Consider the following 18,567-nt stretch of genomic DNA (forward strand, 5'->3'; position numbering starts at 1 on the left):
TGTAGAGTGTTTTACATCAGAGTTACACTCGAAATTCCACTTTGTTTTGCTGCCTTTCAACAATAGCATTTGCAGAAGTTATTTATCGTCAGTGTACTAACTTTTTCTGTTTCTTTAACCCTTCAGAATTTATTGGTGTTACTGTAGAAATGCAAATAAAACATGTTTTATTTTCTCTTTCAGGGAAATCTTGAAGAGTCTTACACTTTTAATCCTCCAGTCATTGATTGTGCTGTGAGGACGTTGTGGTGAGGCGGTAAGTCGGTGTAGATCTATTGCTTTGATCAGCTAAATTGTCATTTCAGATTTAACTGCTAAAACAATATCCTTCAGTGTTGTGTCTGTGTGACAAAACTTAAGAAATGTCTTCCTGGCTCTCTTGGCAAATTCCCAAAATCGCAAGTCTACAATTGATTTCATATGTAGGAAGTCTGAATCACAGAGGCATCAGATTTGTTCTGTATTTACAGGTCAACTTTATATCATGTGAACAGAGCAGTTAGTTCATACATGCTCAGTGCCTATTTTCCAGAAATGCTAGGTTCCTATACATCTGGAAATCTGGGGGATTATTGTAGTTAGTTTGGTAGAGCATGAGTCACTCAGTAATGTTTGATATTGTCAGCTTTTCAAATTTCAGTGATCTATTTGTCAACTATTTGTCAGTCTTTTTCCAGAATTTTGCCTCCCCTTTCCCACTGCAGTATGACAAATCTGTAAAGGCTTTTGTTTTCCTGACTACAGGGAGGGCTGATAGATTTAAGAGGTCACTGTGTCCTGTCAATGTTCCCTGGATGAGTAACTTTTATGAAGCTCTAATAAATTACGTCGTGACTTCTGTTGATCTTAGCAACACTCTGGTAACTCTTATATAACAGTCCCTGGCTAGGAATTTGTATCTGAAACAAGTTTATTTTTAATTTTTAGTTTTAGACCCTGAGCAGAGGCAACAGGAGTGATGGTCACATATTTCTAGATGTTAGAACAGTTCTGAATAAAGAAGGGTCCAATGACTGTAAGTCACAGTTCAGAGAATCATGACTGGTGGGTCTCAGTATTTCTGACCTCCAGCTGCTTGGCCAGTCAGCCTTAATAAACCACGCTCATTCTTTTTGGTTTTTTTTTTTTTTGTTATAAACTGAAAGTTTACCTTACTGCTGGAGCTTGAGTGCTAAGGAATACAAATCTTCATCTTTCAATGAGAAATCATATGGCTTTTGTTAAGCTCAATACCATTTTGTGGTATTTTTCTATGTTTCTATCCATGCATTAATAAAACTAGAAGAATAGTTTTACAACTCCAATTATACATCCTTGTTATATGAAAAAGATTAATGTTCTAGAATTTAATGAGTACAAGAAAACCTTTCAAAGTACTAGATAGTGAGAAGAATAAAGTCGTATGCTGTTTCATTTTCTATGGACATAGAAATGGTCATTAAATGATGTATATCAGTTGCAGAGTTAGGACCGCTGATGTAGTGTAGATTCTTATTCTTTGCTTTGTTCTATTCTTGTTGATAAATGAAGAATTTACAAAGTAAACAGGCTAAATTATTTCTGACTTTAATATATAAAGATCACCCAGTCCAGAGTCTGTTACTTTTTAAACCAAGCAGGTATTTGTTCTGATAGTCTTCTGAGTGAATTTCTAGTGATATCATTGAAGTATAGTGTCACCTACTACATCTTGGCCTAAAAGCAGAAGAGATTTGACACAAGCAGTGTCTATTTATTTGAGTGAATATAACAACAAAATTCCATTTGGATACAAAGTTTCCTTTTGAAGGATTTTTTTTTTCCCTTGCCTTTGCAAATCAGTAACAGATTATTGTCTGATCTAAATTGTTTGGTCATCCTTTTATTTAGTTTAGTTAGCTAAAATATAAATTACTTTTATTGGAAGTAATAAAATTATCCCCTTGACTTGGTTATTCTTACTGTAAAAGAACAAGTAGTTTCCATGCAGTAAAGTATTTTATGCAAATTAATAAACATGTTCTTAGAACAAATTCACATTCTTAAAGTAAAATCTAATAAATACATATCTAATTTATTTCTGCCTTCTCTTACAGTAGTGTCTTTTTTTAATTAAATGTGAAGTTAGTATTAATATTTATATTTCACACTTAAAGAAGCCTTGATTCACTGCAGTTAGGTTGCTGCCAATTTTTTAAGATTGTAAATCTTGAATAAAGATATTTTCTTATAATTTCCTAGGCTGAAATCCTGTCACCTTATCAAATGTAAGAAATTTCTTGAAGGAATCAATAGCAATGAAAAGCCAATAGGAAATAAAAAATGGGGGGGGGGGGGAAGGGTCCAATTTATACCAAAGTTTGAGTTGTTTAAGATTTATATCAGTTTTATAATTCTGGATCTATGTCAGATATACAATGATATACAATTTTCAACTTCCATACATTTTCCATTTCAGATGTAATGGAAAAAATAGATCCAAATTGTACAAACTTTATCTCTTACAGAAATTAATTTAGCAAAATCTCATAGTAATAAAAAAAGGCTATTCAGAGTTGAATAGAGATTGCTTCTGTTATGTATCAATTTGTTTTAACCAGAAATTCAGTGCTTTGTTTTTCTCTGCTTGGTGAGCACAGTTTCAGCCCTGAAAATGTCAATATGCAATTCGTCTTAAGGGTGAAATTTTGGTAGTGCAGAAATATAAACCATATCCCTCAGACGTCACTGTGTCTCAGATTCCATGTGTAAACTTCGATGAACAGGGATATGTTTGCCGCATTTTCAATGATAAATAATATACATCCAAGAGGAGACAATAAGTCTTCATTATCTAGAATTAATTTGTTGTGGTTTATGAAAAAGATGGAAAATGTCGACATAGGCAAATAAGATGCAGTATTTTAGTTTTTATGATCATAAAGGAGGCAATTATTAAAGCTTTTTTGATGAACTTTATATTATTAATAAGAATACGTGAGTATTAAATTAATGTATTATAATTCTTAGCACTAACTGTCAGTTCAATATCTTGGCAAGCTAAAATTAGAATATTAAAGCTTTAACCTCTAGGCCATATATTTGAAGCCAGTTTAGATTGGTTGAGTTGGAACATTCTTTTAGCTTGACAGTTGTTTGGCTCCCTGAAATGTGATGGTGGAGTAAGTCCAAATGCTGAGGGTAAAGAACCACATTACGAAACAATTGCATGTTATGACAATAGTTCACATCTTGCAATCACAACAGAAGGATTAAAGCACAGATGTCTATGCAGTCAACTGCACCTCAAGTCAAAAAGCAGGTCTTGTGGTTCAAAACTGATGAGGTGCCCTGTGAAAAAGTGAACTTTTTTTTTTCCCCCCAGGCAGTATTGCGGTTGTAGTTAAAAAATTCCAGTTCATTTAGCCACTTACCATGAGCACAAAATTCCACTTAATCAAGCTTAAAATTATGGAGAAAAAGAACCTCCTTCTTTTGATAATATCTATATTGTTCCTAAAAATATCCATACTGAAAGTGAGAATAGCATAAGTCAAGCAGTCATTTCTACTGAAGGAATAGTGATTCCTGCCAATAGGCTGAAAGCAGCCCTAATGGAACTGCAGAAAATCTTGGTACAGCACAGAAATATTGTTAATGAAAAGATTTTTGTCCCCAAAATTAGAGGTGCTTTAAGTAACTTAGTTCTTCTAGAGTGCTGTCATTGTGTGGATAGAAACATGAATCAAGCAAATCTTCGTAGAATAGTTAGGCATTTTGAAAATGCATCTATTGGGGGTATCAGACTTTTTCCTTCTTAATGATCTATTACAAATGATTTTCAGTAAAATAAAATGGACCCATTCTTAATCTGTATTTTTTTGCTGAATAAATATTGATATTGCTCCCAAATATGCAACACACAGCAAATAGAAGTGGAAGGAAATATGTAATACAATTCAGTATTTCTCAGTAGCTGTGTGCTGACCATAGTAGATGAGTCACAAAAGGTAATCTATAGAGTTACAAAACAGAGTAGGTTATAATATAATCTGAAAGAAAGAAAATATTGTTTCTCTACAAGTATATTTTTACCTTTCACAGCCACGTAATTCTGAACTCATGCAACATAGGTTCTGTGGGCTAATTGTGGCATATTAATAGCATTTTCTCTCTTACTGTAAATGAATGTATTGAGAACTGGAGCGTTTTAAAGAACATTTTTAGTGTGACTTGTTATACGTATATGTCAATCTTCTATTATAAATATCTTATGTATATCTTATAATCACATGTTCAATAATAAATGAATGTATTCACCAGTTTTCCTAAACATTAAGATCATTTAAAGAAAAATATTGATTATTTCACAAAGGCCATTCTAAGACCTTGTACAGTTCCGAGAGACCTAATTGCCTGATGAGGGGTGTGTATGCCTAACAAGTAATTAATTATTCACAGAGAACACCTTTTTATCTGAGTCATGATGTGTTGTGCGGAACTCACCAAAACTTAACAATAAGCGAAAAAGCTTATTCTCCCTCAGTGTATTCTTGGTAGAGAACAACATACTTTAGAAACATTTAAAAATGAAATGATAACTTGCCAAAATCCTTTTGCTTAGTAAATTTGTAAGTTTTTTGTTCTGGTTTTAATGTTTTCATATCTATATTATAGTATAATTCTTATCTCAACAATACTGTATTGTCTGAAAGTAGCAGTGATTACATGTAACTAGGTTTAAAATTAGCATCCTTCTAAATCAAGACAATTATCGTGTATGTATATGTGTATACATAATTTTAATAACTGATAATATATTTCCTTTTTACAGAATAGTACAGTTGACCTTGGTAAAAGTAGGCTTTATGTGTAAAACTAAGACTAATTAATTACCATGTGATCTAGGATGGTGACAGTCTCTCCAGAACAGACAGGGGTTGAAGATCTGTTGTACTTTATTCAAGTTATAAGATAGGATATCAGACTTCTGAAGACAAGGCATCCAAAGTGATTTTTTTCATTTATCTTTTCCATTTTGAATTCAAATGCACTTTCACTACTTCTCAAATACTCAATATTGTTCTTTTGATTCTTCAAAGCATTGCAACTGTTGAGGTACCGACTCTTAGCTAGTGAACAACATTGTGCAGCTACTTTCACTCATGTTCCTTTTTCATTATTTCCTGGTCGGATCCGGGAAGACAATTGGCTTCCTTTCCAAAACCAAATGTTACTGAATAATCATTTAGATTGATTGTGTCCTACATGCATATTTGGACTTTAGAGGCAGCCATTCCATAATAGAAAAGTATTGAAAACTATGTTACTGCAATTGTTAAACTTAGACTTAGTTTTATAGATTTAAGCATTACAATACTGTAGCATATACAGTTCTGAAATGTTATAATGCAGAATACTGTGTATTATTTCTTCTCTATGTTAGGGAGTCTTCAATAAATTTAATCAATTTTTCTGTTTTATAATCCACTCAAAACACATGTAGGATTACCACAGATTTTATTTATTCTTTCATTAAACATGAGCACTAACGTTGAGTGACCCAGTAGCTGACAGCAAGTATAGGTTAAAAGGATACCTCAGGTTTGACTTTTTTCTGAAGTCCCATATGAAAAAGCCATACTTCATACTTTAACAATTGACTTAACATTCAAGATTCCAAAAAGGCGAAAATCCTTTACTTTTCTTTGTCTGCTTGCTTTGTGCTTTCAACATCCTTTGATGTTATAAATAACTATATTTAGTTTCTCTAGTTTGGCTGATTCATGACTGAATTTCTGATCTCCTACAGTAATATGGATAACAGCTTGTAAGTATGAAAATAGCTTTTATCCCTGCTTAAAACTAGGCAGGTAACTATTACAAGGCTGCTGAAGTACATCTGAATCTCTTGAGGATATCGTACTGACATTCTGCTAGAAATCATAAGAGGTGAAGAGTGGATTTGTCTCGTTTTACCTGTTTTCGGGTGAAGAATAATATCAAGTACTTGGCAAAAGTAATGTATTAAAAGTGTTTATTTTCACACACTCTGAGCTTTACTGTCTCTCTTTAGGCTGAATGGAAATATGTTTCTGATAAGCAACATGCTATCATATAGAAGGAAGGGATTTGTATGAAGTGTGTAATTGTGATGTATGACATGGCTTGTGTTATGTGTTCCACAGCCATAGCGGAAAACAAGCCCCTACTAGGTTGACATTATACCATCATAACACTTGGCTTCCTGCAGAGGTTTTTAAAATCTGTAGTTTCCTAATTTTCATCATACATCCATTATTGTTAGAGATTTTTGAAAACACCTGTACAGTACATACTGTTTTATTATAGACAGTAATGCAAGATGCACCATGGAAATATGTTGGATAAATATTCTTTTTAATTTTGAATTTCTTAAAAACCTTTTAAAATTTCCCATTCATCTAAAATGCTTGCATAAGAATTGCAGCAAAGAATACAATGGTCTCAACTTTTTACTGGAATTATTAATTGCATTTTCTAATCACAGGATCAGATTTCTACTGCTTTTCCTTATCTGCTCTTTGTGATACCATATGACTTAAAATCATTTGACATATTGCTTACATCCATGAGCGGCACAAGATCATGTCAGATATGCTGTTATCTTACTTATTTGTGCACTAGCTGAAGAAAAAAACACAGATGTCTCGGATACTTAGACCAAAATCTCTTTTCATACATAAACTTTTATTTTATAGACAGTAGCATATAATCCTATGTCCCTGAAGTAGATTGTTTTCTACTTAAATTAGGAGAAATTGCATATAAGAGATGTTAGCAAGGCTGATGATAGTTCTAAAACTGGAATACAATAGCTTTTTTTTTGAACAGGTTGAAATGTATTTATCTAGTTTATTGCAAATATTAAGCAAAATACAAGATATGTAATTTCAGAAACATTAGAGAAGATCAATTACTTTGGATGTACATTTCTGCTCTAAAATCTTTGTCATTCATTGTTTCTCACTTCATATAATTCATTCATATAGACTAGTACAACGACTAAACTGCTTCCGTGAAAGTAAGCTGATTGGTACTTAGATTTTTTTTTATGCCTCTGATAAATCCCACATTATCCAAACACAGTTAGCATTAGATGTTCCCAATAGTATACAGTGCTTTTATGTCTCAATAACCAGATTTAAACTATTCATTAAGTTCCAAATTGAAGAGCTCCAGTAATGAAAATAGGAAAAAGAATCATATCTAGAAAATCAAAAGGCCTGATCCTGAATTCATTTTGGTGTGTGAGTTGGAATTAATTTCACATGCATTCAACCCCCTAGGTTAATAAGAAGTGGTATGCTTTCCTCAAAGAGATTTTTTTTTTTTTTTTAGCAGTAACGTAGAACATGTGAACCATTTCCTTTAGTACTAAGGCAAGAAATTATGCAGAATGCCGTTAAAAAAAGAACTACAAAAAAGTTTGTCAGATAAGGTGAAAGAAATAGTGTGTTTGAAAGAAACTGCTGTTTATTCTCCAAAAATTCTTTGTTTAAATCTAGAAGACAGTGACACATTTAATGATTCCTCTCTTTGCCATATGATTCAATGACACTAAGATACTTTAAAAACAAAGAAACAAACAAGCAAACAAACAAAAACCAAGAACTCCCTCCTCACAAAATCAGTGCAAAATTATTCATTTTTTTAATATTAAGAGATGAGAACTGAATCATTTGCAAGTGAATTTAGTTTTTTGATATAATGTTTTTCTACGTAAATTCAGCACTCTGGTTGCTTAATCTTATTTTAATTAGAGAGTTTCAGAATATCTCTTTAAAAAAAAAAAAAAATTGTAGACTTTACTCCTACAGTGCATTGCACAAAGAACAAGCCTGTGCACAAAGAACAAGTCTGTATTTGTCTGGAGTTTTTTTGGGCTGATGAGCAGCAGTCAGGATTTGCAGAATTTGAGCCTGAATTTTCGAGTAATTTTTCTGATGATATTATGAAGCTCTGGCTAGGGAAATACCACAGTATTTAGCCATTGTTTACCCACATCATCTGATGTATAACTTGTGATTTTTTTCACTAAATGACAAAAATGTGTTGCAACTTCTGCTAATTCAGAAATGTATTTCTAAAGAAACAGTATTACAACTTCTCCATTGAGACATTCACTTTGTGCTATTGTAGGTGACTTTGTTCTACTCCCACTCTTTCTTCGCCTGCTTAAATATTTATCTGAGGTAATAACAATAATTATAAAATGTAAGTCAGCAGCTGTTAGCACACATATTTTTGTTGCTGACAAATTCAATTAAAGACTTTGCTAGCTAAACCAATCAAATAGCAGGTAGCTCAGAAAAGGTCAACTCTGAATTATTGTTTCCCATAATAATTTCCCAAACCATTAAGTCCATAAAATTCATTTGAAACTGAAGCTCATAAAAGTAAATTATGGAAAATGCCTTGCTAGTTTGTGGGTATTCTAGAGCATAAAGCTGTGTGTCTCCCATGCATAATGCTCCTGCTAACATTGTCCAGGTTGCAGCACAACTACAGATAGGCTCTAGCAGTACTTTCATTATAAATGTCTATTTTCAGGAATGCTAACTATAGTTGGAAAGCTTTTTTTTTCCCCATGAGTAAAAACCCAACATTTTTCCTTTTTTTTGTTTTTGAACTATGTTTTGGGGTGTTTATGAATGAGAAAGGAGAAGGCTTGATACACAGTAATAAGTAAATTTATTGTAATAACAGCAGCAGCTTTTGAACTTCAGTAATTCAAAAGGGAATTATATTTCCAAAATTCCAGTGTGAGTTTGAACTTTGTCATGAATAAAAATGCAAATGATGATTTAAAAAAAAACAAAACCAAGAGATCTTAAGACTAAGATAGGATGAAGCAGTAATTTATACAGCTACATTAAACTTTTAGTTACTCCAGGATCAAAGCCCATTAAAAGTAATATTTGCCAACAATTCCATACAACTGAGGTTTTCATGATCCTTGATTTGGCTCTTCTAACAATTGTAACAGCTTATGGAAGTCAGAAAGGAGCCTAAACTGAGTAGCTGCAGAAGAAGGGAATTTAATGTGATCACAGTTGTTTTTTAAACAAAGTGTTTTATCAGAGAATGCTGGTTCAAGAGAGAATAAGGCTTTCCATGAGAACAAGAACTACCACAACAACAAAAGTTGGTGAAAACTAGTGAAAAAGAGGGAGAAACCAATAGCCATCTAGGGATTATAAGGGAAAAAAAACTACTAAGCACCAGAGGTTAGGCTGGTAGGCACCCTAAACGATTGTAATGAACATTCATCTGCAGTTAAAATGTCTTTATTTCACTGTATTGCACATGGAGAAATTGAACATGTGTCTGCTAAAATACCTCATGGAGAACTCATATGCCCTAAATCTAAAAAAAAAAAAAAAAAATATATATATATATATTGCATCAGCTCTTATTCAACTCTTATGAATAGCTGTTAGAAAAGAAAGAAAAAAAGTGCTATGGAATCAACAGGTGCTGCCAAAACAATTTTCACCTCCGCTGCTTCTACACAAATATGGAAATATCTGATTTATAATTACTCCAGAACAGTAGTTTAGCTCACATTAGCCAAAACAGCTTCACAGTCCACTACAGATGTTTATTAAAGTGAAGAACAGTGTGATTCCATGACCTTTTTAAAGGAAGGCATGTGTTCATATTGTTTTAACAGACTTACGTGATACTGACTATTTTGCTTAACCTTGGCCACAGATTCCTTTATAAAAGCTTCATTTTAGTAGAAAAAAATGCTTATTCAGATTTTCTTTTATAAAATGCAATGTTTGTTTGATTAATAGGTATCTGAAAGGGAATAAAAGTTACTGGTACATTAAAGCCACCATGTACTTAAATAATTCAACACTGAGAGATCACAGGACTTGTATTTGAATATATGTATTATTCCAGTATGTAACTGGATTTTTATTTTTAATTTTTATCCTGAGTAGTTGTAAATTATTTTATTTCCTTTTTAAACAGAAATGAGATCTTCACCAGCTTGCAGCACTGTCAGACTCTTAAGTACAAGTGTTCAGGTTGCTTTTTTCCTATTCTGTAAGCATTGTTCTTTCCCAAATTGTAGCTGCAAGTTAACTTTACTTAGCAAAGTGATTGCTTGCTATTATTTTTCTTGTAAGAAGCTAGAAACATTTTGATTTGGGATTGAAAAAGAGATTTTTTTCTTTCTTGTTAATCTTTACTTGTGGATAGATGTTCAAGGCTTCTTTTGAAAATATAAATTCCCAGTTGTGGGCTTCTGTCTTGAATTAATTTAGGTGAGGGAAACAATTCAAACATAAGTTTTAATGTCGTACAAAGTTGAGAATCTGCACTCTCATATTCAGACTATTTCATTGCCATGGACACACTTGTGTTTTTTGTCTGGTATTATATGAATTAAAATAAGTGTGTGTTTTGAATAAAACTCAGTATTCAATGTTTAAGTAAACTGTGGACAGGGATAAAACATTTGAATTTGTTTGATATACACAAGTTTGTTAATGGAAGTAGATACTTTTGAAGAATGCTTTTACTTAGGTCAATGAAAGTTGTATAAAATAGATAAGCAACTTATTTTTCTGAGACTTATTCCACGCAAACTGATGGGAAACCTTTTGATTTCAGAGGGAATGGATGGTGGCACCTGCCAGGATAGTCTTGATAAGTTATTTTCTCCAATTTTCAATGTGAAAAATATTTGAATGTATTATTTACTACAAGAAGGAATGTAACAAATAATTAATAATATTTATGATAGACTTCAAAATTTTCCAGTAAAAGAAGCTTAGAAACGTTAATTTGCAAGGAAAATAAACTAAAGTGATATACATGTGTTAGTAGCATTATTCTTATATGTGTTGGTGTTCATAATTTAAATGTCCTTTCAGCTTTAAATAAAAGCATATATAACTTGAAAGCAAGAAAACCAATTCCCAGTTACAATCTTTATACTTCACACCTTCATACTGGCCAGGGTAATAGAACCATCTGTTTCCATTAGGTTTACAGCTATAGAAAACAGAAATATTTAGAGTGATAGTGATTACAGCTGTTGCTCTGCTGGGTTCCTTGGACCAAAAGATTTGCTGGTGTGAGATCTGAGCACTTGGCAAATTTGTACATGATCTCCCAACATCCAGCAGTAGACCAGAAGCCTAGTCAGAACTATAGCTATTGTGCCAGCTAATCTGCATACATTGGGAAATAATGAACAAATGCCAGCTGTGTATTTGCAGATCAACCATCAGCTTCAAAGGAAATATAGCTAGCTGGGAAAGGAAAAAGGGATCAAAATAGTGCCTTGAGTTGTGTAAAACTGAAACAACTTAGTTTGATAGTTGCATGTGATTAGTTCAGGCAGATGTAGTACCTGATAAATGGAGCTGAGTGTTTAAAAATTCTAAAATAACCTAGAGACGTCACCATTGATAGAATTATCTGTGCCCCAAATACACTTTACAAAGGGATTACTACTGAAGTGTATGTTTTCTACCACAAACAGAGTTGCAGAGGAATATAAAGAAAGGGGAAATGCTTCTTAGAATACCTTTTAGTTTGCTGATGAGCACGTTCATGAACTGAAGCACCCTTCAGATGATTTGGAAACTGAAAACTCTTAACTGAATTGTGAAGTCTTAGAATTGGTTCAAGACAGGAATAATGCTAGAACAACCACGAAGATATTAGTTATACTCCCATGAGACAACTCATTGACACAATGTGGATGTATGGAATTTTAAATCTATGTAGGTGAATTGAGACTGTCAGGATGGGAATAAATTGAATCTTTCAAAATCAGTGATTTATTTTTCCGGCCAGAAGCACACTGGAAGGTTAAAACAATTACATTAATTATATATCTTCCTGTTAAGTATATATCCAATTGCTGTAGTGAAGGTTACCATTCATTTTGTTCAGTTTCTTCATTCAGAACACTTCTGTGGGTCTCTCTCTCTCTACATATATCCATCTTTAATGTATGTAAATGATTATTACTCATGTTTGTGACTCCATTTTCTCCCTGCTGGGAAAACACTTTGATACTGCTTTAAAAGTGCTTAGACAGTTCTACTGAAGAGTTTCATGGCTGAGCTAGTGAAATCAATTGTCCTTACTACTTGGAGTTACCATGTTTGCACTGGTAGTGCATTACTTCGATAAGGGAAAACTTGAGGGCAATTATTTCCGTGTGCCATGCCCTCCCCTCCCCCCTGCCCCATAGTTTGTAGTTTGTTGTGTGTGGAGGAGTGTGATGTTCACCACAATCTCTCCATTTTGTGGGTTTTTTTCCCTTCTCAACTTCTCTACTGTCTGCTGTGTCAGAACATCCTTGTCTTTCCATCATCTTCAATCTCTGGGTGACTTCATCTGCTTTGCAAACTCTGCTTGCTCTCTCAATAGCCAAGAGTTTCTTTTCTTTCTGCCTGAGAATTTTGCCCGGTACAATCTTATCATGAACTCAGCTGGTCCCAAATCTCTTTTGTAATTCCACTTTTTTTCATTTATTTTTTATTTAAGAATGCAATGCTTGTCCATCAATTACAATAATCAGCAAGGTCCTGCAATAGTTTGCTAGCGTCTCTAACTTGCCTGACTTAATTGAAGACAGTTAAAATACCACGTCTATGAAATGTTAGAAATAAACCTGCTCAGTGGCTATCCCTTGCCACCACTTCTTTGCAAGTATATAATGAAATACTGTTTAGGTCTTCTTTATCTATTCTTGTTTTCGGAGATTTTTTTTACAGTGCTGAAGCTTTTCAATATCTCTTTCCTGTTGCTCCTTGAGGCATGGTTTACCAGCTTCACCATGGTGATACAGCTGTGTCAGTCCCTCCACAGTACTGGTTCCATGCCACAGACTGCTCAATGGGCAGCTCTGTACAAGGTGACACAAGATTATACACAGCAGCATGGAAACCCCTATTTCATTCAGACAATCCCACCACCATTCCACACAAATCCCAGCTCAATCCCAATTTTACCCTAGTTTTAGATCATTTATCAAGGGAGCAAAGGATCTGTGGGGAAAAAAGGCTGTTTTATATCCAGCATTTGCAGCAGATTTAACATGTTTGTACTTGGGAAGGGAAAAAATTCATAACACTCAATTAGGAAATTCTATTTAAAGCTGTGGGAGTTCTGGTTTGTGATAAGGTTACATAAAGAAAATGTGCTACCTTGAGCCCATTTTGGATGTGTTGTTCACACTTTAATTTTCTGCTTGATGCAAATTATAATGTATGTTATAATAGACATTTATATGACATTATAAAATAAACCTCCTATCTCATGTAAAATAGTTCCACAAGGGCAAACTGAGAAAAGCAAAGTTTACCATAGTTTTAGTACATGAAACAGGTGTCATATAATATTTATTTCACTCCCAAGAACAAGAAAATTGGAAACAAGTTAAAAATACTCAACTCAAACAAGAAATTTTTTGCAATTATATGCCTCTTAGTGAAGTTAGCTTCTTGCCTTCAGGATGTAAAATCAAAGCTAATAACTTGAAATGCTGTTACTGATCCATTTGTCCTCAAACAAAACAAAACAAAACAAAACCTAGTCTGTATTGTTTCTCCTATGTAGTATTATCTAGATATCTGATGATGTTTTTATCTAATGTTTTTAATAGGTTATTTTCAAAGAATATATCATTCAGCTTAGTTACTATTTTTTTTCATGAGAATTCACATTAATGATAGAAAGCCTACTGTACTTCACCACAGAATATTCTTCTGTAATATATTTTTGACCACCCATCAGTGTTGTATAAAAATTAGATTTTCTGAACTTTAAGATGTCAACATTTTGAAGTGGAGCTTTTTAAATTGGAAGCACATTTATCATATTTTTTACTATGTGCCTTCCTCTCACACCCTTTCCTCTCACCTGCAGGACTCAAAATAACACCACCTGGGTCCCAATGCCCTGACTATTGCTCCCAGAGCTCTGTAATCACATCTGTTATTCTCCAGGTTGCCCCTTGTCATATAATTGGTTCCAACATGGAAGAACAGCAGGGGCTAATAGTCAGAGTGTCAGGCAAGCTTTGACTGTCTCTCCACAACATCCTGGATCTGAGTCCCCATCAAGCAGCTAACTTCCCTAGACAACAAGTCATGTCAGCATTTGAGTGCCTCCATCCCCCACAGCAGGGACTAACCCACTAGTATCACTTGCTGTTTCCTTTTGGTGCTCCTGCATGGGAGTGAGGTCAGGGTCAGTCATCTTGGATGCTTTACATGAAAGTAAACTGTAATGGATGTTTAAAAATTGATCAGTTTCAAGGATCTCACAATCAAAAAGAAATTTGGAAATATTTGAGGTGTTTGCCTTTTTCTTAAACATATGGACCTGCACAGAAGTAAGCAGCAAGCTGTTGAGGCAGCAATCATATAAAAAAAATGAAGTTTAAAAAGATGGAGTAAGTTAAGCTAACTGCCTAGAAGGTTCTTTGCTTTGAAAGACACAGTGGACAATATAAAAGAGAGTCATACTCTTTATGGAAGCCACTAATCTACTTCCATCCTGGTGTTACAACACGTCTCCTTCTGGAGATTGGTGTGAATAAATAAGATTATATTCTTTTTCTGGGCTGATCTTAGGTACGAAAGAGGTTTTTCTCAAGTGAGAGACATGTACAAAGTTACCATGTGAAATATCATGAGAAGAGTTTTAAGTCTTTCATACTAGTGATCAGATAATTATTGAAAGGTTGATCAAGATGGGAACAGAATTTCCTTAAGAATTTAGGGAGAGAGATTGAAACACCTTGTGACTTAAGAAAAAAAAATTAAAAAATCTCTTTCATAGAAAGATCACAAAAGCTAAAATGTCATTAAAGAAGAGGCACTAATGTACAGGGAAAGCGCAAGAGAAAAATAGATATCATCATAACATTAGTGCTAAGAAAGTGGATGATACTTGTTGAGTTTTTCGTATGTGTAAAGCACCAACCACCTTCCTAGTATCTTTTTTTCTTCTCCTGCTTATCAGGAAAAACAAAGCAAGGTATAATACAGTCTTATAATTGAATATAAAGAACTAAATGAGAAAAGTCTTATATTTACAGAACACTTAAATCCAACATCCATGTACATAAACTTGCCAGGTAATTTACGTGGCACAGACAACAAAGCCTAACACACTGTACTATAAGAAGGGAATCAAATGAAAATTGCCTCGAACAGCTCCTGTTTTCAATCCAGTGAAAAGCTGCTGCCTTCAGGACTAGAAGCTCTTGGCCCTTAAATTGATTGCAGTAGTAGGTAAATCTTGACTTGCCCGAAGATGGGGATTGCTAATTATCTAGGTTTCCCACTAATTTGGCAGCTGCCTCAAAATTACATTTGGCTAGACTCCCAGAGATTAAAATATGGGATAGACCAAAGAGATTGAAATCCCTCCGTATGTCCATATTGTATGCACGACTTCTATCACTTTTAACATAGCACATTTCATATCTGTGTTGCATAAAAGCAAGTAATTCATTTCACTGAAATCAATCCAGGTAAGATTTCTCCTAGTATTAGTAAGGTCTATTATTGACAGCTTCTGGGCTATGTGGATCATTTCACTCTAATAAACTCAATTTCACAGGCAATGATTGTTGCTCTCAGTTTGTTATTGATAATTACATCTTAGGAGTAGTGGAGTGCTTTCTGAGAACATGTCACAAGCGTGTCCTCAAAAGAACAGAGACTGGTTGTTTTAAGGGATCCTTCTCTTTAGTGCTACAGTTGTTTTTTGGAACAGTTCCTAAAGAGAAAGCCACACCATCTTTTCAGACATTTTGTGCCCTTAAACTTTTCTTTAGCCAAAAAAATATGTCAGTCAATATGCAGATTAGAATAGTGTTTCTGGGACAAATTAACAAATAAAAATATGCAATGATATTTGAAGAAATGGTACATACCCTTCTGTTGTGGTTTAACCCCAGCCAGCAATTAAGCACCACGCAGTTGCTTACCCTTCCCCCCTCCCCGCTCCTGGTGGGGTGGGGAGAAAGATCATGAAAAAAAAGTAAAACTTGTGGGTTGAGATAAGAGCAGTTTAATAACTAAAGTAAAATAAATATAATACTAACTAATAATAATAAAAATATAATAATAATAATTGTAATGAAAAGGAATATAACAAAAAAAAAAAAAGAGAGAAATAAAACCCAAGAAAAGACAAGTGATGCACAATGCAGTTGCTCACCACCCACTGACCGATGCTCCAGCAGCAATCCATCCCTCCTGGCCAACTCCTCCCAGTTTATATACTGGGCATGATGTTCTATGGTATGGAATACCCCTTTGGCTAGTTCAGGTCAGCTGCCCCGGCTCTGCTCCCTCCCAGCTTCTTGTACACCTGCTTGCTGGCAGAGCATGGGAAACTGAAAAACCCTTAACTTAGGATAAGCACTACTCAACAACAACTGAAACATCAGTGTGTTATCAACATTATTCTCACACTGAATCCAAAACACAGCACTGTACCAGCTACTAAGAAGAAAATTAACTCTATCCCAGCCAAAACCAGAACACCTTCTTTCTCCTAGCTGAAGATATTACCCCTTTATGGAGATATCATCAAGTAAGCTGTAAGTTTGTAAAGAGTATGTGTTGAGAGCGCCCTGATTTATAGCTTGAGAGTAGCTGTTCATCTTGTATTAAAAATCTTTTCCCAGAGAGTGCCCTTCACTTCTGCGACTTTTATTCTTTGCCTAAGAACTATCCCCTTGTTGTGACTTGAACTGTATCTAAAACAAGCACAACATATATCCAAAGTTACAGCTCCTATTTTATCACTGCTGTTTGTGTGTCTGTATGTTTGTGTGTTTGTATGCGTGTGCTGCCTTTTTCAGGTCTTCCAAATAGTTACAGGAATGTATAACAGAATAACCCAGTGCAATATGGCTGTTTTAAAGTGATTCACTTTCATAGTTTCTTACGGACTTTATATTTTCATTTGATGGAATCAGGTTCAGACCAGAAAAATGACCAATTGTAAAACTTAACTGATTATTTTATATCTATTAAAATCTCTCTCTCTCTCTCTCTCTCTTTCACACACACACACACACACACACACGTACATTATAATTCGTACTGTGGTAGACTTTGTTTTTCGTTGTACATTTTTACCAGTATTTCCATCCTGGACAAATCCATTGATTTGAACAGGTTTACTGTGATGTAAAACTGATGAATTAGGATGGAGAATAAGGTTGTAATCATCAAAACAAGGTTTTGTTTTGCTATTGAACAGATATTATTACTATTCTAAATAAACACCATTAAGAAAAAGTAGCTTATTTTTCACTAGCTGTCTGGTTTACTTTTTTGTGTGCCTGACCTGATGTATGAAAATCAATTTAATAATGTATTATTTTTTTGAAATTCCTAGTTGCCAATAAGAAGGTTATTTAATTTTATTCATTTTATAGCAAAAAATTATAAGGAAAATGCTTCTAATAAGAAGTATCTGGCCCTGCTTAGCTATAAATACTGTGTGCGGGGAAAACATGTAAGTACAATTCAAATAGGTTTAAGAAGGAAAAAAAAATACAAGTATACATGTGGTTTTATTTCATAGAAATGTAACTATCTATATGATAGCTGGAGATAAATCTTTATTTTACAAACCCAAATTCAAAGTTGTCATTTTGCTCAATTGGTTTCATGCTTTAAGTTTTCAGATACTAAACAAGAAAATGTATGCTAAGGTCCTGAATGACCCCCATCATTCACAGAGTGTGAATTGTCTCTGGCAGTAAAAGATGTTAGAGACAATTGTTTATAAAGAATTAAAAGTGACAGGAGGATAGCTGGTGTCAATAAGTCAACTATGCCAAGTCACTTTGCCTCACTGTACTATGAAATTATCCAGTTCCTTTGAATTACAAACTGATGCAGACTGCGTCTTTGACTATCATGAATGAGCAGAAGGCATTGATTAAATTTCTCTCAGCTAATCTGCATTTTTAAAAATGGATTATGCTGCTGCTATGTGTGTAAATACCATCCTACTTCTTTGCTGTATCTTCTTTTTGCACATGTGCCTCTCCAACTGTACTGTGATTTCTGTACATATGCAGGAAAGCTAGTACTGACACATTTCCTTTTTGCAGGTGAGCAGGACAGAAGACATGAAAAGGAAAGCAAATATTATCAAAGCAGTAGGGATGGCACAAAGTGATGGATCGGCAGTCCTATGATCCCAGGAGTTTTCACCTCAAAATATGTAGCAACAGTTAGTATAGCTCAAGTACAGAGGTGCAGTTTATTCTGTAGAAGCTGGAGTTCTTCATATAAATGTTCCAAACTTTTGATTGGTTAAAATTAATTGAGGTCACGATGTCTATAAGTTCTCTAGCTGAAATACCAGCAGGCTTCTGTTGATCCTGTCACACAAGATTGAAGGCCATTTTTTTTTTTTTACTTCTGTAACTCCCTGGATCTTGATGGTGTGGATCTTGATGCTGTGTACCAGATAAAACTTTAAGATCCAGTGGCAAAACGTTCTGCAGTATTTTTTTTTTTTAATTATAAACAATTGGTTTGCATAAAAGCT

Source organism: Gymnogyps californianus, chromosome Z (assembly GCF_018139145.2).
Source record: "Gymnogyps californianus isolate 813 chromosome Z, ASM1813914v2, whole genome shotgun sequence".
In the NCBI taxonomy this organism is placed as follows: domain Eukaryota; kingdom Metazoa; phylum Chordata; class Aves; order Accipitriformes; family Cathartidae; genus Gymnogyps; species Gymnogyps californianus.